Consider the following 20,826-nt stretch of genomic DNA (forward strand, 5'->3'; position numbering starts at 1 on the left):
CTACTGAAGTGAGAGCCAGGTTTGTGGCAAGCTTTGAGGGTTTTGATAAGTTAGCTGTAGAGAAGGACATTTCTAATTATGGGTGTCCAAAGCCAGAGCCCATGACTTACTGCTAAATCCCGTAAGAAATTTAGTGGCAATATCTACTTATGGGATTGAGCAGTTGAGGTGATTTTAGTATTGATGTTAAAGAGAAGCTAGATGAGACTGGGTGGACACAGATGGAGTAAGGGCTGAATAGGCTTGGCAGAGAGCAATTGGGACAAATAGCTTGACTGATCTCAATATTGTAAGCATTGGATTTCTGCTTCACTCTCAAGACACTCACTGAACTTTTCTAACTAATTTTAGACCCTATATCTACCTCGTCAGTTGAGATACTTAATTTGCTGAAGCCTGAGATCGTAAGTTTCCAAGTTATTCCGTTTCCCTTCTGAAGATTTACTTGCAATTCTCTACCTTTTTTTAATTTTAAAGGTTCATAAATCTGATTCATTCTTGAATGCAAACTGAGTGAAACAGTTGTGTGTACAGCATAGTCACTTGCATCTTAAGATGTTTGAGCAACCTGTAAAAACTATTGTCTTTTCTGCACTTTTTTATTTCTACTTGATACTGCCTGTCCTCCCCACCCAATGAGTATACGTTTATAAGAACCCTTTTTATCAACTGGAGGAATCCAGTGTGTAGAATTGCTTAAATATGATAAGCATAATGCAGAATAATTAAGTTGCCTGACGAAGTCAAAGCTTTGATATTTTAAGTTTAGTATTTGCAAAGATCTCCAAACAGTGAGGTGTTTCCTTATTCTCAAATGGTCTTCAGTAGCTTCAATTCCTCCAATTAAATCTACATCCCAAGGTGGTAATTTTGTATAAAGGAATTGGGTTAACCTTGCACATTGACAATGCATTTAGCAGTTTGAGTCACTCAAAGCCCATATCTTGATCAATGTATCAAATCCACCAAATCCTAACTCACTTGTTTTATATTCTGGACTGAAAATATGGCAAAATTACACTTAATATTGGGACATCTCTTCCTGCCTTTGCAATTGAGTATCAAAAAGCTGGGCAGGTCAAAGAGTAAAATGGGCCCGATGACTTGTGCACTTTTTCCTGCATAAGTCAGTCATACCTAAAAGGTGCAGGAGCCCTTTTTCCATCTAGAAGCAGCAACTCGACTGATTAGCGATCTTTGGCCCCATTCCAAGTCACTTAATGTTTTACTTTAAATGTTTGCGTCTGACTGTGTGAATATCTCCTTGTTTCCTTCTGTGTCACCATTTTTCAAAAGGATGGATTCCACTCCAAATTCAAATGAAGTACACGAGTCTACATCTATCCCATATTTTCCTAACTCTTCCTAATTTTTAAATTCTGATTCTCCATCTCTCAGTGACATGTCAAAAGGAGTCTTTGATCTGCATGGTCAGGGAAGTGGGCAGTGTGACTGAGTAAGACCCATGTCTGTTGGCTTTGTCTGGCATGTCATACAGTCTGCAGATAGTCTGGCACCTGACAAGCAGCATAGAACTCATCTCCCAGGAGTGAAAAGCTAACCATCTTCAATCCTAAGGGCTGTACAAGATTAGAATCTGGTATCTGCAGCTAGGCAGTGCAGTTGTACTTCAGATATTATCTGGCTTGACTGTTCTATGTGGCTTCGTAATGAAACCTGCAGGAATATCCATGGAATTGACCATGTCTTCCATTCTAACTCTTTGATAATGCAACAAGTTGGTGCTGCCTTCTGTCAGGGAATAAAAATTGGGCAAGCAACATTCTTGAATGCTCTGTAGTGCCCGAGTTAGAACTTGGAGATGATTCTGTTGGAGTCCAACACTTACACGAGTTTAATAGCACTAGTGAATTATTGATGATTGAACTTAATGTCGAAAGAGCTCCAGTAAAGTTGACATCAGTGGGAATTGGTGCAAACTCTCCATGGATTGGAGTCTAATACCTCCGTATGAAGAGTTTGTTTGGAGGTCGATCATCAAGCCCCAAGACATCCCTGCAGTAATTCCTCAGCATAATGCTTTAGCCCCAACCATCTGCAGCTCCTTCATCAAACACCTTCTCTTGGATAAGTGTGGTGTTAAATTGCAGTTTCCTAAACCATTTGCAAATATTTAAGATACATGGTAAGGATGTAGGTGACATGGGACTATCATTTATTGTCCATTCCTAACTGCCCAGAGGACTGTTAAGAATTAAACACATTGCTGTGGGTCTGAGTTGTGTGTCAGCCAGACCGATAAGAATGTTAATGAAGCAGGTGGTTTTTTTCCAACAACTGGCAATGGTTACATGGTTGCCTTTTTAGATTTTTTAAAATCCCAGAGTGGCAGATAATGAAATTTTGGTTTAATAGCGTAGTGATTTGGAAAGTCATGTCTTTAGGCCATTAGCTTAGGGTTCTAAATTACCAGCCCAGTGACACTATGACACTCCTGTAGGAGTGTCAATGCGGCAGGACCCAGCCAATATGCAGCTTTAGACTAATGTGCGTTTTGTTCCACTTTTGAGGGCCAGAACCTAACCATCTCCCTTCTACATTCAGAAGCATGACCATTCAAGCACACTGACTACCAACATCCAGATAACATTTAAGCTGCTTCAAAGCTGTTAAATGTCACATTTGGATCAGAGGAGCTAAGGATGTTCTGTTCCCATCCCACCCCACCCCCTGCTGCCTTAAGGACATTAATGAACCAGGTGGGTTTTTGGAAGTCTTGCCCAGATTTTTATTAGAGTTGTATTGCAGGTCCCCAAAGACTTCAGAGTTTGAACTTAGCTGTGAGCAGTCTGGCCTCTGAATTTCTAGGTCAGTGACACCTAAATAGGTGTAGCATATCTGTCCACATTTCCACTTCAGTTGTAAAGGAGTCCTACCAGTCTATTAACTGTTTCTCTTGTCACAGATACTGCCAAACCTATTGGGTTTCTCCACTTTGTTACCTCAGAACCACTAAGCTAATGTATCTACAGAGGACACAGAAAACTTTAAAAATCCTAAAGCTGCTTTTATCTTTCCAACTCTAAGCAAATGTGTTTTTTAAAAATTCTCCTTTTTCACATTCTCACTGCCTACATCAAAAATGAATGTCCCAGATCAAACCTTTGTTCCTCAATCCTTTCAACAGTCTATTTATGTGAGCTGTCAAAACATTGTTAACTTCAAAGATTTATGTCTCTGTCAAATCATTAAAGAATTGAAGAAAAACTAATTTGTCAAGTTTAGAATTAATTCACTCATCCTCATGCCCATGTTTATTAGCTTGGGTTAGTTGACTTAGGCTACTTCTGCCCTTGTATCTTATTAGTCTATTGAAAGGCAGAGTAGATGCAATGAGATCATGGTTAATCTGATAATCCTCCGGTCCAGTTTTTCCTGCCTTTACTCCATACTGCTTGATTTCTCTAGTGCTCACTTTGCTCTCTGAGCCTGGAATACGTGATGATCCAGTCTAACATGGTAAAGAATTCCACAGATTCACTATCCTTGGAAAAGCTTTTGAATGCCTTAAATAGACAACCCCTTACTTTTGAGATTAGGTTGTCTGCTCCTGTACACTTTTTTTTTGCCTAAGGGAAAACAACCTCTCCATATCTACTCTGTCAAGTTGTCTAAGAATCTTATTTTTTTTCTCTAGAAGAGAGGTAACTTTATTTAATCGCCAATGGTACAGACCAAAATTATTTTTTCCTCTCGTGAAAATCCCTTCATAATCTGAATCAGTCTAGTGCCTTTTCTCTGGGTTGCCTGTACTGCCAGTGTCCCTTCCTTCAGATAAGGGGCCAAAACTATTCACTGTATTCTGGATGTGGTCTAACTTGCATCATGTATAGTTTTAACAAAACTCCCTTAATTTTATTCCCTGTTCCCCTTTGAAGTAAAGGCCAACATTCCATTTTGCTGTTCTGATTACCTGCCGAACTTGGAAGCTAGCTTTTGTGATTCATGCACGAAGATTCCTAAACCATTCTGTGCTTCTGCCCTCTGCAAATTTTCTCCGTTTTAAGTAATATTAAGCTCCTCTTCCTGCCAAAGTGCCTTACCTCACTTTCCCATAATATTCCATCTGCCAAAATTTTGCCCACTCCCTTAATCTGTCTGTCTGTCAACTTGCCTTCCCTGTGCCTCCCCAACCTGCAGCAAATTTGGCTGTACTACATTTACTCATCCAAGTCATTCATATCTATTGTGGCCACAGCACTGATCTCTGTGGCTGTGTTCCAGGGGGTCCTCCTCAAAATGGTCCCCTTTATTTCAACTGGCTACTAATTAACCAATCCCATCTTTTCCTTTAATTTTCTAATTTACCTGAGCAGAGATGATATTACCCACCTCTGGAGCAGGTGGGACTTGAACCTAGCCCAGGAGTAGGGACACAACCAATGCACGACAAGAATCTAGGCTAATATACAACCTTCAATAGCATAGGCTCTTGCTACGCATAAGGCTACTTAAAGTAGCTTGTCAAATGCTCTTTTAGATGTCCAAAGCATTCCCTTTATCCTGCTTGTTGCTTCCTCAACAAATTCTAGTCAATTTGTCAGGGATGATTTCCTTTTCATGAGGCGATGCTGACTGCATGATTATAAAATGTATTTGTAGGCATTCTATAAAAGGATGTAATAATAGATATTAACATGTTCCGAATGACAGATGTTAATCTAACAGGTCTGTAGTTACCTTTTCTTGCCTCCTTTTCCAAGTGAAGGTGTTACACTGGCAGATTTCCAATTGCCTGGGACTTCTCTAAACTGTTGTCATGGCTGCTTTTTTGGCATCAGGACTTCTTGTGGATAATAAACATTTTAAAGCATAAAACTTGCCATGCTTCAATCACTTGGCAGTCTGTAGCTATCTGTTTATACTGCGGGGAAGGCCTATTGCTCTGAAACAGCAGGTATTCATCAAATCGCCCATTTGGAGAGAGAAGAAAACATATAACTATCTACCTTTAGGATTATAATTGTACCTATTTCTGAAAGAATCTCCCCGTGTTATTGGTCTGAGTATAAATTCACCAGACTTGTTGTTAATGGGGTGCTGGCGAAGTTGGAATTTGCAATGTGCAAAGGGCAAGAACAGGGAATTGAATAATTGGCCAGAAAACACTCAAGACCTGGCATACAGACAGCAGGTCAACTGGTGATCCACACGCTCCCTGTCTCTGAGCAGTCACGTGGGGTTATCTGCTGTTTTAAAAATTCACTCTTACCTCCAGCTGTGATTGTAAACGTCACTGGGGTAATGGAGCATTCTCTTGTCTGCTCTGTGACTTCAGAAAGCAGGAGCCATGGTTAGGGTGTAAAACGGTGTTTCAGCTGAAGGTTTGGAATTGAGCAGGCGGATGTTAAGGAATGCCTGTCAAACATTCCCAAATATAGTCTGACCGGTGTAAAGTTTTTTTGATTAAAGCTCAGCGAATTATACTGTAATGTTCTGGCTATCTTTCCAACATTTGATCCTTTTGTTTTTACATACAGTTTTAAAAACATTGAGCTATTCATCAATTGCATGTTTTTTTTGTTTTTAATTTAAGCTACCTTGTTAAATTCTAAACCATTCCTTAAATACTTCATATTTTTGTTTTAAAAATGTGGATTTTTGAAAAATTATTACTGTCTCTGGGGGTGATCTAAAATCATGCTTTAATTCCTCTGCTATGTTTTGTTTCTGTTCCACAACACACTCACCACAATTCTAGCCAGTCATATTACTCCTGCCCTAACTGTAGGTTGGGAACACTATTTTGTGAGGTTGCACCCTTAGGAGCTCCCGTTCCCACCTCTCATGACTTCTCTACGCCTCTTCTGTTTTCTTTTTGACTTAATCCCCAGTTCACCTCTGGGTTTTCTGTTCTAAAATAAACTGAGACTTTAAGGAGGGGCTGCTGTTTTTAAAAAAGACATGTTGACACAATGAAGACTCCAAGGCTTTTTGGACAGTTCCAATTAAGAATTTAGCTAGGCAGGATTAGCTCCAGCTGTATTCACATTTTAAAATTAAATTTTGGGCTGTGTTGCTGGCGAGGCTGACATTTTATTGTCCAATTTCAATCTGTCCTTATTTTCCTCTTTTTTTTTCCTTTTCCTGAAATTCTCCCCACTTAATTCTTGGCATATTTCCTACCAGTGATATTTACTGGGGTCGAGGATAATCCTGAGCTTTACTGACCTTGGTCTAACGGTTAAAATACTCAGCAACGGAAAAACAGATGGGAAAGAAGAGGGAAGAATGTTCTGGCTTGTTTGTGGTTACCTAGGAGACCAGAGGGGAGGCTATAGTAGTAGGTGGCATCACAAGGGGGGAAGCTGCCATGCCAGTAATGGGATGCTTGGCCATGCAGCTACCCACCTGGCAGTCAAATGGGCTAATCAAATGCCCAGTTGAGGGCTACCTCCTGCCTTAGTCAATGTTTTACCCCCATTGGGAAGAGCCTACTCTTTCATGTAGTGGTGGTCTGCCTAACCCTGGTGGCCTTGTTTATCAAAATTGGGAGAGGGCATGTCCTTTGGACACCCAATGAGGCCAAGCAAGGCACAATCCTACCTAACAACGCCCAGCCCTCATGCCCATTGCTGGAATATCATCTACCCTCACCCAAGACATTGCAGCCTATTGCCCTGACCCTGGCATCTCCTTTGTAGATGACCAGGAAATGGGTACCCCCTACCCATCATCCCCTGCTAGCAGTGCCACTGCCAAGGTTGTAAGTTTATTGGCCTCTCTGAGCTGACAGCTTTAATTGACAGTTCTGTTGCAAGGCGAGCCCCCGTGATGCCCCATAAACTGGGCACTGCTGAAAAAACACCGCTTCAGGATCCTGTTGTTGTGGTTCTGTCTCTGGCTTTCAGCTCTGGTGGCAGGGCCGTTTACCTCCTTCCCAAAACTAAAAGCATTTAGGCGACCGTTAATATTTCAGGACTGCGACTTGTTGCAGTGTAAAGTCAGTGATCTGAAATCTTTTTAAATCTGTTCCTCTCTCTCTCTCTTCCCAGCTGAGTATTTCCAGTTGTGTTTTTTTTTCTGTTCTTATTTCAGATTTCCAACATCTGCAATTGCTTTGCGTTCATTCTAAAGGTTATTGGCATTTGGATTCTATGATGTTGGCAGACTTTAAAGGGATGCTGCTGTCTTGTTCAATCCCGTGTTTGTCCAATCTTTTGAGCTTTCAGATATTGATTGTAGTGCAGGCATTAAGTTTATTTTTTTTTAACCCTCTGGGATGCAGCAATCCCAATTTGTGCTGTTGACAGGTGTTATGTAAAGGACAAAAGAGCTTGCAGTTTTTTTTGGGAAGTTCCTTTCACGACCTGCGACTGTCCCAAAGCTCTGAGCAGCCAGGGAAACACTTCATGCAGCTTCGGGTCACTGAGTAATGTAAGAGGCATGGCAGTTCATTTGTACACTGCACTAGCAATGTGATGATGACTGCATTATATTACTTTGTGATGGAGAGTAGTCTTCCCAAGCGGAGCTGTCCGCTCTGACTGCTTTTCTTTCTTTTCTCACTTGTTTTTTTTTTTTCCTTTTTTTTCTCCTTTTTCTTTTGTTGTTTTCCTCGACATGGAAGCAGCGGAGGCGACGGCAGCGGCTATGGGTCTTAGCAGTCGGCCGCAAAGTGGTTGGTGTGCCTGGGCAAGACTCCGGTAGTAGGTGGCATCGCAGAAGTGGCTGGAGGCCCAGAACGGGACCGTGGCGGGGTGGCTGGTGAACCTGGATGCTGGTCAGCGGAAAGACGTGGGGATCAAGAGATCGAGCCCCCCTGGGGAAAGCCCAGTGTGCAGTGACCGCAGGCTCGTGACTAAAGAAGGACTTGAAGCTTATGACCTTTTTTTTTCTAATACTGACCAGAAACGTCCTGATGAAGGGTCTAGGCCCGAAACGTCAGCAATCCTGCTTCTATGATGCTGCTTGGCCTGCTGTGTTCATCCAGCTCTGCACCTTGTTACCTTAAGTAATATTGAACTTTTAATTTATTTCTTTATTTTTCTACTTAAGATGGTGACACTGTAAACTTTTGACTGCACTCCTGTATCCCTGTGCTTGAGTACATGTGTCAATAAAACCTAATCTAATCTAATATATACAGATCAGGCTATCTGATCCCCTGTCCTGCTTTCTTTCAAAAAGGAGTGCCAGTAATCTGGGGATTGTTTAGCTCAGTTGCCTGGTTTTTTCGATGCAGTATGATGCTAACAGCGTGGGGTCAATTTCTGCACTGGCTGAGGTTACCATGAAGCAGTCTCCTCACCTCTCTCCCTCCTCCCCCCTCTCTCAGAGAGCAGCCCTATAGTCTGGTGTGACTTTACATTTAACTTTCATGTCCGAGAGACATGTTCTAGTGGAATGCTGAGGGAACATCAGTCTTCAATCTTTGTTGGTTCTGGAGTGGGATTTGAACTGAAAGCCTTCTGACTCAGCAAGGTCAGAATGGAGAGCAGGCCAAGCAGCATCAGAGGAGCAGGAAGGCTGATGTTTCGGGCCTAGACCCTTTTTCAGGAAGGGGGTCTAGGCCCGAAAAGTCAGCCTTCCTGCTCCTCTGATGCTGCTTGGCCTGCTGTGGTCATCCAGCTCTACACCTTGTTATCTCAGATTCTCCAGCATCTGCAGCCTACTATCTCTGAAAGTCAGAATGGAACCTAGTTTAATCGGTGCCACACTGATGCTATCTAGTCTCAATTATGTATTTTCCAATGCTTTGGAATTATTATGTTTGTTTTAAAATGTATAAAGCATCTTTTTGATTTTGTCTACAATTCCATGTTAAACCACTGGAAATGTCCCTTCTTTAGCCTGACTTTTGCATAATTCCAGTTATTTTCCTCACCCCTGATCTCTTTTGATAACTGCCCACTAAAGTTTGAACCAAAATTTAGACCAGACTTGGCCTAGGAATTCCTTAAGAATTTTTAAGCTAACCTTTAACCTTTGTAACGAGGGCCAGTGAAAATTAAATGTGGTCTTGTCATAACATGATTTTTAGTTTAATTCCATGTTTTACTGCTGTTGCTGTTTGATCAGTGTGCATTGCAAAGTATTTAACCTGGTTTCCCCTCCTATAGACCGAGCTCCTAAACCACTATACAAAGAGGCATTTAATTAGTTTGACCTTTCTGCAAAGTATTTTTGAGCTGAAATAAGAGGTGCCTTTCCAACAGGTCAACATCTACTTTGTATAAGTTTATGCAATTTTGGAGTTGATTCTCATGAAGGCTGTTTATTGGATGGTTTTTAGATGACTATTCTCGATTATCTAGATCTTTATTCTCAGAATATTTTCGATGGGTTTTATTTATTCATTCGTGTTGGCATAGGAACCCTGTGAAATAATTGGTAACATCCTCAAAGTAGTAAGAGTCTGAAGATGCTTTGCAGGAGCATTATCAAAGAAAGTAGGAAGTCAGCCAGATGAGGAACTAGCGTGTGGGATGAGGTGTGATACAGTGGCTCAATGGTTAGCACTGCTGCTTCACAGCACTGGGACCCAGGTTTGATTCCACCCTCGGGTGACTACGCAAACTCCACATAAACATTCTGCATGGGTTTCCTCACAGAACCCAAAGATGTGCAGGTTAGCAAAGATGGTCAAACTTAGCATAGCCGTAGTGCCTAGGGATGTGCAGGCTAGGTGGGTTAGCCAGGGGGAATGCAGGGTTACAGTGGGGGGAGGGGTGTGGGTCTGCATGGGACGTTCTTGGGAGGGTCAGTGTGGACTCGCTGGGCTGAATGCTTCCACAGTGTAGGATCCTGTGATTCCACGATCAAGAACTTGGTGAAGCAATGAGATGTTGGAGGGTTTGAGCTCTAGGGAGAGATTGAATAGACGGGGGCTATGTTCCCTGTAGTGTAGGAGGCTGAGGAGTGACCTTAGAGAGGCTCATAAAATCATGAGGGCCATGGATAAGGTGAATAGCCAAGATCTTTTCCCCAGGCTGGGGTGTCCAAATCTAGAGGGCGTAGGTTTAAGGTGAGATGGAAAAGATTTAAAAAGGGAACTAAGATGCAGAAGGTGATGTATGGAATGAGCTGCCAGAGGAAGTGGTGGAGGCTGGCACAATTACAACTTTTAAATGGCATCTGGATGAGTGTACGAATAGGAAGGGGTTAGAGGGATGTGGGCCAAATGCTGGTAAATGGGACTCGATTAATTTAGGATATCCAGTCGGCATGGACAAGTTGGACAAAAGGGTCTTTTTCCTTGCTGGCACATCTGTGACTCTGACTGTATTTGAAAAAACATCTTTAAGGAGAAGGCGAGAAGGGGAAATGGTATTGCAGAGTAAGAGACTGGCCATGCCTTCAGCTGTCTCAATGTGGTGGAGCAGTTTAAAATTCGGAATGTATAAAGTGCCAGAAATGCGAGAAGGTTAAAGGAAGTTGCAGAGCCTGGGAGGAGCAAGGCTACAGTTTGAAAACCAGGATGAGTGTTTCAATGGCTAGATGTGTGTTATCTGGGAGCCAATGAGGGACAGAGGGCAGGGGAAGGAGCAGAGATGTGGGTGATCTCCTATTTTAAACGTGCTTATTTTATTCATTTGTGGGATGTGGGCATCCCTGATAAGGAAGCATTTTATTGCACATCCCTAGTTGCGCTTGAGCAGTGCTCAGACACTGAATAAGATGCTGCAGGATCTGGTTTTCCAATGAATGGAATGGCAGCCAATATGCATTCATACTGCATGGGAACAGATGCTTTGATCCAACCAGTCCATTCCGACCATAATCCCAAACTAAACTAGTCCCACTTGCCTGGGCTTGGTCCATATCCCTCCAAACATTTCTTATTCCTGTACTTGTGTCTTTTAAACGTTGTAACTGTACCTGCATCCACCACTTCCTCATTCCACACACGAACTACTGACTTTTTTTTTAAAAGTTGCCCCTCATGTCTTTTCTAAATCACCTTAAAAATATGCCCAAGTCTTGAAATGCCCCAGCCTAGGGAAAAGACACCTACCATTCACCTTATCTATGCCTCTCATGATTTTATAAACCTCTATAAGGTCACCCGTCAACCTCCAATGCGCCACTGAAAATAGTCTCAGATTATCCAGCCTCTCCTTATAACTGAAAAACACAATATTCCCGGCAAAATCCTGGTAAATCTTTTCTGAACCATCTCCGGTTTAATCATATCCTTCCTATGACAGGTTTCTCCAAATCCAGGATGGCAGCAGTTGGGTTACTGAGCCCAGGGCTTCTACACTTTTCATTTTTCTTTTTACTTTTCTCTTCGTATTTTCTTTAAAGTCCTTTACCTTACTGTTGTAACCGAGCTGAAAAGGTATTAGTGAGAGCAGGCCCTGCGTGGAACAACGGACAAAGATGGCAGCACGAGGCCCAAGGAGCAGCGAGGCCTAGTAAATGTGAAATGAGAAGGTGCCTGGCGGTGGCAGTATTGCTAGCCCCAGGTCTCCTAGAGAGCGGGGAGCAGGTCCCAGGCTTAATCACCATCCTGGGTAGACTTGCAGGCTGGGCTTGGGCTTAGGCTCAGGCTCTAGGCCTGAGCACCTGAGGGCGAGTTTGGTCCCAGCGTGGGTCCCTGCAGCAACAGCTGCTTCTGTGAGGTTGGCCCAGTGTCCAATCATGGCAGCCATGTTGATGGATGCACAATGAGTGGCAACTGTGTTTCAGCGGCTGTGGTGTGGTGATGCGTGGTTATGGCAGTTACTTTGATTTAGCAGCAGAAAACTGAGGCTTCAGGGTGGAGGAGCCTGGATCCAGGCCCATGGCTGAGTCAGAAGCGGTAGTTAATCCAAAGACCATCTAACTTTACAAGACTATAAAATGAACTTTATATTGTTTTATTTTTCTGGCTCTATAGTCCAAGTATTGGTTCATTTTCTGTGTTTTAAGATAGTGCCAGAGAGTGACAACACTAAGCAACGATTTTCACTGTATTTGTAATAAATACACATGACAATAAATCAAATCAAATCTAATCAAAAAGTAGTGATGAGCTGTCTTTCTGAACCACTGCAGTCTGTGGGAAATAGACTCTTAGTATTAGAGAGCTAAATTGAGGTCAGGAACTCCTATCAAGATCGAATAGGACCACCAGTCTCTTCATAACTTTGTTGAAGCTTGGACTGTGGTTGGGAGTGAGGGAATAGATGTGGAGTGGGTGATCAAAAGCAATGGCTTCAGTCTTTCCAATACTTGGTTGGAGGACATTTCTGCTCATCCACCCACTGAATGTCAGATAATGTACTGAGAGTAGAGGAGGCCTGAGTGGTGTTGATGAGGTATGACTGTAACGTACATACGAAAACATGCACTGTAGCTTGGATAATATCACAATAAAGCAGTATAGCAATGAACATTTTCTATCTAGACAAGAATGCAACCAGGTGTGTGCAGTCTCACCCAACTGGATTGATAGTAGAGACAGGATGCTGGTGGTAGTGTCCCTACCATGGACCAGGAGGCCCAGGTTCAAGTGCCACCTGCTCCAGAGATGCATCATAACATCTCTGGACAGGGTGATTGGGAAAATATCTAGATAATAGAGAAGTATTGGAGGATGATGTTGCGGTTGGCACGTTAAGGTCTATGAACAGGTCAAGAAGGAGAAGGATGAGCAATTTATCTTTGTCGCAGTCATAACCAGATGTGACTTTGAGAACTGTTTCAGTTCTATAGTTGGGAAAGAAACCTGCTTGCAGTGAATTGGATGTGGAAGTCCTGAAAGTAAAGGGAATGGATTTGAAAGGTAGCAACGCGTTTTAGGATTTTGGAAGGGGTAGGCTAGAGGAGAAGGGTGGGGTGACTCTGTACAGCCATTGGGGCAGAGGGTTTTTACGAAGAGAACGTGATGACAATGGCTGAAGAGGGAATTACAAGGTTAGTTAACATGAAGGATAGGAGAGGATGCCAGGAGATCAGTTAAGGCGAATGGGATCGAGGGAACTGCAGTGGATTTCATGGACCTGAGAAAGTGGAGATGGGAGAGAAACCTGAAAGTGATGCAGGATGGGAGCATCAGTGGAAGTGATGCCAAATGAGCTAGTGGGAGCTGAGAATCAATGGCCTTGATCTTTGTGATAATGATGTTGTGGTAGTGACAGAGGGAGAGGTGAGGGAGAGGAGTTTAAGGAGATAGTCTACAATAAAGGTGAAAGGTTAGGAGCTATATTTGGCTTCCTGGATGATCCAAGAATATGGACCAACTCACCATTCTGTACATTAGCCTGAATCAACTGAAATTCAAACCACAGACTCGACATTTACTGAAGGGGGTACTATTTGGTCCTGTGCTGGTTTCATTCAGTCTCAATGTAAAATCCCGAAAAGCTTTGACAATGTCAATGTGGAGAGAATATTTCCTCTCGCGGGAAGATCTAGAACAAAGGGTGAGGAGGGGGTCACTGTTGAGAAATAAAAGGTCACCCATTGAAGTGGTGAGCATTTTTTTGTCACAGAGTCATGAGAATTTGGAACCCTCTTCCTCAAATGGTGATGGAAACCAGAGCCTTTGAACATTTGAAAAGGCAGCGCAGAAAGATTCTTGATAAATAAGGGGTAGGGTGAAAGGTTATTGGGGAGTAGGTAAGATTGTGGAGTAAATAAGTCAACCATGATTGTGTTATTGATGGGCTGAATGGCCTACTCCAAATTTTCATGCTCACATGTCCCCATAACCTTCTAAGTTTACCATCTCCAGGGTCCATCCAAGCTTTTCTAATTCATTCATATTAGCCTCAATACTGAAACTTAATGTGATCCAATTAACTAATTCCTCAGATTTTAAATGAATTCTCAGCTCTGTGATACAGTCTGTGACCAACACGCTGAGCATAATCCCAAACTAAACTAGTCCCAGTTGCCTGCTCCTGGCTGATATCCCTCCAAACCTTTCCTATTCATGAATTTATCCAAATGTCTTTTAAATGTTGTAATTGTACCCGCATCCACCACTTCCTCAAGTTCATTCCACACATGACGCACCCTCTGTGTAAAACGTTTGCCCCTCATGTCTTTTTTAAATCTTTCTCCTCTCACCTTAAAAATATGCCCTCTATTTCAAAATCCCCCATTCTAAGGAAAAGATGCCTACCATTAACCCTATCTATACCCCTCATGATTTTATAAACCTCCACAAGGTCACCTCTCAACCTCCTACGCTCCAGTGAAAAAGTCCCAGTCTATCCAGCCTCTCCTTATAACTCAAACCCTCCACACCAAGCAACATCCTGGTAGATCTTTTCTGAACCCGCTCTAGGTTAATAAATCCTTCCTACAACAGAGCTGGACACAGTACTCCTGAAGAGGCCTCACCAATGTCCTGTACAATCTCTCAACATGATGCTCCAACTCAAAGGACTGACCAATGAAGGCAAGCGTGCTAAGCACCTCTCTAACCACCCTGCCTATATGTGACGCAAACTTCAAAGCATTATGTATGACCAACCAATGTTCTGAACTCATTTAGCACGACCTCTTTGCAGTCATGCTTTATGTATTCTCAGAAATGACAACTTTGTTTCTAAAGCATGAGACCATTGAGCCCATCTAGTCTGCTCCATCATCCAATGAGATCCCGGCTAATCTGATAATCCTCGACTCCACTTTCCTAACTTTTCCCAATAATGTTTGATTCCATTATTGATTAAAAAAACAGAGGCTGGAATATACTCAACAAACCAGCCCTCCAAGGTAAAGAATTTCACAGATGACTACCCTCTGAGAGAAATAATTCCTCCTTATCTCTGTATTAAATGGATAACCTCTTATATTGAGTTGATGCCCTCTGACCCTAGACTCTCCCACAAGGGAAAATAGCCTTCCTGTATCTACCCTGTCAAGTCCCTTTAAGATTTCAGTAAGTTTGCTTCTCATTCTTAGACTCTGAGTCCGAGCCCAATTTACAGCACCTTTCTAATATAATAAAGCATATCCAGCCGATTGATAGGGATATTTAACAGGGTTAGGATCGCTCCAAGATGGCGGTAGAGTAGAGCCCCTGACCTGGAGCTCAGCAGCTCTGACTACTTGTCTTTTGTTTCCTTTTGTTTTTACTTACTGACCTTGTCCTGAGTTTGTGCGGATGGAGATGAGCTGGCTCAGGACTGATGGACTCTCTTCAAGTTGTTTTTTCCTTATTCTCAAATTATTCAAAATGGCGCCATATCATAGCGACAAATGGAAAGCTTTTCACTGTATTTTGTATTCTTACTGTGAAATGCACGTGACAAAATCAATAAAAATAAAACAAGATGAATCACGAGCACTAATAAATTATAATTATCAACAAGGCATATATTCCAACAGGTAGGAAACAAAACCAGAAGTTTCTGGAAAAGCTCAGCAGGTCTGGCAGCATCTGTGAAGGAAAAAAATCAGAGTTAACATCTCGGGTAACATTCTGAGGAAGGGTCACCGGACTCGAAACGTTAACTCTGATTTTTTTTCTTCCCACATGCTGCCAGACCTGCTGAGCTTTTCCAGCAACTCCTGTCTTTTTTTCCTGATTTACAGCATCCTACCATTCACCTAAATAAAAACTGAAAGAACCGCGGATGCTGTAAATCAGGAAAAAGAAAACAGAAGTTGCTGGAAAAGCTCAGCAGGTCTGGCAGCATGTGGGAAGAAAACAAATCAGAGTTAACATTTCGGGTAACATTCCGAGGAAGGATCGCCGGACCCGAAACGTTAACTCTGATTTTTTTCTTCACACGTTGCCAGACCTGCTGAGCTTTTCCAGCAACTTCTGTTTTTGTTTCTGACTTACAGCATCCATGGTTCTTCCAGTTTTTATTTAGGTGAGTGGTAGGATGCTTCTAAAAACTTAACTGCGAGCAGATGTTTATCAAGGCAATGCCAGAACCTCAGACGGAAATCAGAGATTGCTGGAGAAACTCTGGGAGCATCCATGGAGAGGGAAGTGAAGTTAATGCTTCAAGTTCTGACATGACTTCTTTTGACGTAAGACCCAGGCAACAGAGGGCATCCTGGGAAGGGGCAGTGAAAATGCTGGGTGCTGCAGGAGATAATAGATGGGTTGGAAAGATTTAAAAATAAGGATGAGACCTTTACAAATTGGTGAAGTGGGAGCTGGTGAAGGTCAGTGAGCATAGGCTGACAGATGGACATGAGTCAGGATGTGACTGGGAGAGGTCTGGATAGCCTCATATTTACTGATGGCGCAAACTGGGAGGGGGAAGGAACAAGTCTCTGTCTCCATTTATAGAACTTAGAATCCCAGATGTCTTTTTCCCAGTTTTACCAACTTGTCTTTCAGCTTTTAATGATTTCTGTATCTACAACACCTCAGGAAACAGCTGCTGCCTGCAACCCTCTACAGTCATTTCTTGAAAGCAGCTCAGTGTAAACTCTAATATAAATGAACAGACATTGAGTGTATCCATAATGTGTGAGAATCCTCCCACCAGTTAATTTAATGGAGACACGAATCTGTTTTCTTTTAAACGGGATTGCAATTCTGCAAAAGGACAGGTGGAGCTGAGGAATGCTGGTTGTGGATATTGGGCTTCATCCTGTTAATTTTGCAAGGCTGTGTTTGGTGCCCAAGACCCAAGTAGTGACAGCGGATGACTGAAATGATCTTGTAATTAAAAACTTCAGAAACTCACAGCCAAAAGCCAAGCAACTGGAGCTGAAGAGAACATTCTTAACTCATTCATAAACTCAGCTGATGATTACAGTCTTTGCCTCTGCAAACTTCCATAGTCAAGCATAAAATCTAAACTGACACTTCAATGTGGTATTGCAGGAGACAGGCCTGTGCTGTCTGAGGTGTTAAAACAGGGCACTCTGTATCCATGTGGGAAAAAAAAGCACTGCAATATTTTGAACAGAAAAAGATTGTTTCTTCTCCAGTTTATAGAATCCCCGCAGTGTGGAAGCAGGCCATTTGGCCCAACGAGTCCACACTGACCCTCCAAAGAGCATCCCACCCAGATCTACCCTATCCCTGTAACTCTGCATTTCCCATGGCTAATCCATCTAGCCTGCACACTACGGGTAATTTAGCATGGCCAATCCACTTAAACTGAAGATCTTTGGACTGTGGGAGGAAACCGGAGCCCCCAGAGGAAACCCACACAGACATGGGGAGAATATGCACCCAAGTCCAGATTCAAAACTGCGTCCTTGACGCTGTGAGGCAGCAGTGCTAACCACTGAGCCGCTGCGTCACCTGGTGTTTTCTGGCTAACACTCAAACTTCAAGCAACTTGATAAAGACAGCTTATCTGGCCATTATCACTTCTCCAACCTGGACTGCTATGTCCCTACCTCACAACAATGACCACACTCCAGTGTAACTTGATTATCTAGAAGATGCTTCAAGACAGCTTGATAAACGGACCTTTGCAAAAGTCTTAATTGATAAGAGTCTCCCTCAGACAATACAAGGCTTCTGTGTTCTTTCACTGTTAAATCCTGTCCAGAATCTTTGACCCTGCAGCACCAACAAGTGAACTGTATTTATATAGGAGCAAATTACTGCGGGATGCTGGAATCTGAACCGAGAACAAAAAATACTGGAGCTCGCAGCCGGTCAGGCAGCATCCATGGAGAGAAAACAAGCTAATGTTTTGAGTCTAGATGACTCTTCACCTCCATGGATGCTGCCCGACCCACGGCGATCTCCGGAATTTCTTTGTCCTTATTGCATTTATGTAGTGCCTCTGACACAATAAACCAGGACAAGAGGAGCAAAATAAAACAACAAAAAAAGCCAACCTCAGATGATGGTGTGAAGAGCGGATACTTGATCAAACAGGAAGGCTTTAAAGAGCTTCTCAAAGAAGGAAAGTGGGGTAGAGAGGTTTAAGCAGGGAGTTCCTGAGCTTGGAGGCCGGCAGCTCCATCACACTTTACAAATCTGTCTGATTTAAAGCTCCACGTTTGCTACTGAATTTGGTGGATATGTTCTGCTTGGGAAACAAAAGGCTGCTGGGCTTCGCTGGAGCCTTACAGCAGGCCTGAGACAGATGTTGGCCAGGGAACATGGGGTGGTGTGTTGAAGGGGCAGGCACCTGGAAACTCAGGGTCTTTTTTTTTGTTGCTGCTTCAAGTACGAAAGCAGTTGCCCAGTCTGTGTTTCGTCTCCCCGCTGTAGAGTAGACTACATTTTGAGCAGCGAGCGCAGTAGACTAGATTGAGTGAAGTGCGGGTGTGTATGGGGCCTTGGGAGGAGATAAACGGATGGGTATTACATTGCCTACACGGGAAAGTGCTGTAACGTTGCGGGGAGGTGTTGGGATTTGCAATGTCTGCTTCTACAGACATATTACCATGACCTCTTCCCCCACCCCACTCGAGTGGGACTGTCTGTTCTTTCAAGTCTGGCAGCTGGACACATCATTGTTCTGCCATCCTCACATTACAGTCACTTAATCTGCTCTATCTACACCCCTTTACCCCCAACACTCCCCAACTATAGCAGAAATACTGCCCCTTCCACACTTCATGTCAGCTCTGGTGAAGAGTCACCTAGACCAGAAAGATTAGCTTGCTCTCTCTCCATGGATACTGCCTGACCCACTGGGATCTCCTGCATTTGTTGTTTTCTGCACAGATTCCAGCATCAGCAGTGATTTGCTCCTATACAGACGTGTCGCTCGGATCAGATTGCCAGCTCATGTAGCTTGAGGGGCCTAATTCCACATGTTCCGCCTGGGAACCCTGCAGCCTCCATCCTTTCATGTTTTTTTACACATCCCCACACCCGGCCCTGCCATGACATGTTCAGTTCTGAGGAAGGGTCACTGAACTGCTACCAGACCTGCTGAGCTTTTCCAGTAATTTCTGTTTTTGTTTCGGATATGATGTGGGTTGATTTTAGCACAGTAACCCATTCCCACCCACTCCTAGGCACATTATCACAATACACAGGCAGGAAAGTTGACGTTTCAGGTCGGGACCCTTCTTCAGAAATGGGGGAGCGGGAAGGGAGCTCGGAAATAAATTGAGAGAAGGAGGAGTGGGGCTGGGGATGGTAGGTGGGATGGGGATAGGTTATCCTCCTCCCTCTGGAAAGACTCAGTGGATCTCTCTCCCACTGCAACCCTCTGGTAATCTCTTCGGCCTCACCTGTCACCATCCCACCTACCTTCCTCAGCCCCACCCCTCTTCTCTCTATTTATTTCGGAGCTCCCTTCCCCCTCCCCGATTTCTGAAGAAGGGTCCTGACCCGAAACATCAACTTCCTTCACCCTCTAATGCTGCCTGGCCTGCTGTTTTCCTCCAGCTCCTCACTGTGTTATCTCTGATTCCAGCATCGACCGTTCTTCCACTATAACATTATACGGGTTGCATTCACCCATTTTCTCTTATTATCACTTATTCACCTTCTCTTCTGTCCTGGTCTGCCAACCATCATCTCCTTGTTTACCTACCCCTTTCAAAACTCTCTCTCTGGTCTCCATCTCCACCTATCTCCTCACTTTTTCCTAAGGTTTGAAACATCTGCGGAACAACAAACCAGCTCGGCGAGCCAACCAACCTCATCACTTCTCCCTTTCCCCCCAACTCTCCCCGAACTTCGGCATCGATACCACTTTTTCCGAGCTGCTAACAGTTCTGATAAAGAGGCATCAGATTTGAAACGTCAACTCTGCTTTGTATCAACTGATCTACCAAGTTTCTGCAGCAAGTTCCATTTTTGTTGCTGATCTCCAGCGCTGGCAGTTCTTTGTTTAATTTGTCCATGTCGAGTGTGTTTGCTTTTATTCCCTACCTAGGAGGAATTTACAAGTTCACCATTGCAATGTTATGAATGCGCCTTCCTCGGTCATTGAGTGTAGTTAAGACAGGGATAGGTTCTTGGAGAGAAAGCAAGCTAACGTTTCAAGTCTAGATGAATCTTCATCAGAGTCAGCTTGACTCAAAAGGTTAGCTTGCTCTCTCTCTCCACGGATGTTGCCTGACTCGCTGTGATCTCCAGCAATTTTTGTCTTCAGTACAGATTCCAGCATGTGCAGTAATTTGCTCCGATCAGTAGATTCTTGATCAGTGAGGGGACCAAAGATTATGGGGGTAAAGGCAGGCGAATGGGGTTGAAACATGAATCAGCCATCGAGGAGCAAACTTGATGGGCTGAATGGCCTAATTCTGCTCCTGTATTTTAGGGTAAAACCCTCGGGGGGGGCGGGGGGGGGGGGGGGTGGGGGGGGAGGTGGTGGTGGTGTGTGGGGGAGGCAGTGGTGTGAACAGAACAGAGCTTCTTGCTTAGAGGCACTGACACTACCCACCACACCTCCACACCTCAGCCATAAGTGTAGTTTAACAGAGTGTATATGAGTCACCGAACCCAAAATGTTAACTCTGTTTTTTCCCTTCACAGATGCTGCCAGGCCTGCTGAGCTTTTCCAGCAACTTTGTTTTTGTTCCTGATTTACAGCATCCGCAGTTCTTTCAGTTTTTATATACATCTATAACCAGTTATCTCCAACTCCCAATATTGTTATTGTGAGCAACTTTAACCTAACCGGTAGAAAACCATTATCACCACTTTAAGCATATGTGAGAAAATGGATAAGTCATCGTCCATACTGCCTGAAGGAGATTTGAATTCCACTCTCTATTTATCATTGAGACTATCAACTGACTGAAAATTAGTCTCTGGGCCTTTACGCTAGTAACTATTGGTTTAAATAACAGTCTGGCACCTTGTATATTGATTCATTAAGGAGAGAGCTGGCTGAATTTTCAATTCATCGAGGAACGGTGGACATAAGTAGTAATCAGGAAAATGTAAACAGGGTGAGATCAGACTGAGATTGACAAAGAAGCAAGATCATTGCAACAGCCTGCATTTATGTCGCACTGGTAATGCAG

General features: G+C 43.4%; 1 long non-coding RNA gene across 1 annotated transcript; it reads left to right on the forward strand.

Moving 5' to 3' along the window:
* Positions 1-5,659: 5,659 nt before the first annotated feature.
* LOC125487094 lies at positions 5,660-8,101 on the forward strand. The gene is made up of 2 exons (XR_007265643.1): positions 5,660-7,398; positions 7,592-8,101. It is a non-coding gene; the product is annotated as an uncharacterized LOC125487094 (long non-coding RNA).
* Positions 8,102-20,826: the final 12,725 nt, after the last annotated feature.

Source organism: Rhincodon typus, chromosome 36 (genome assembly GCF_021869965.1).
Source record: "Rhincodon typus isolate 14 chromosome 36, sRhiTyp1.1, whole genome shotgun sequence".
In the NCBI taxonomy this organism is placed as follows: Eukaryota; Metazoa; Chordata; class Chondrichthyes; order Orectolobiformes; family Rhincodontidae; genus Rhincodon; species Rhincodon typus.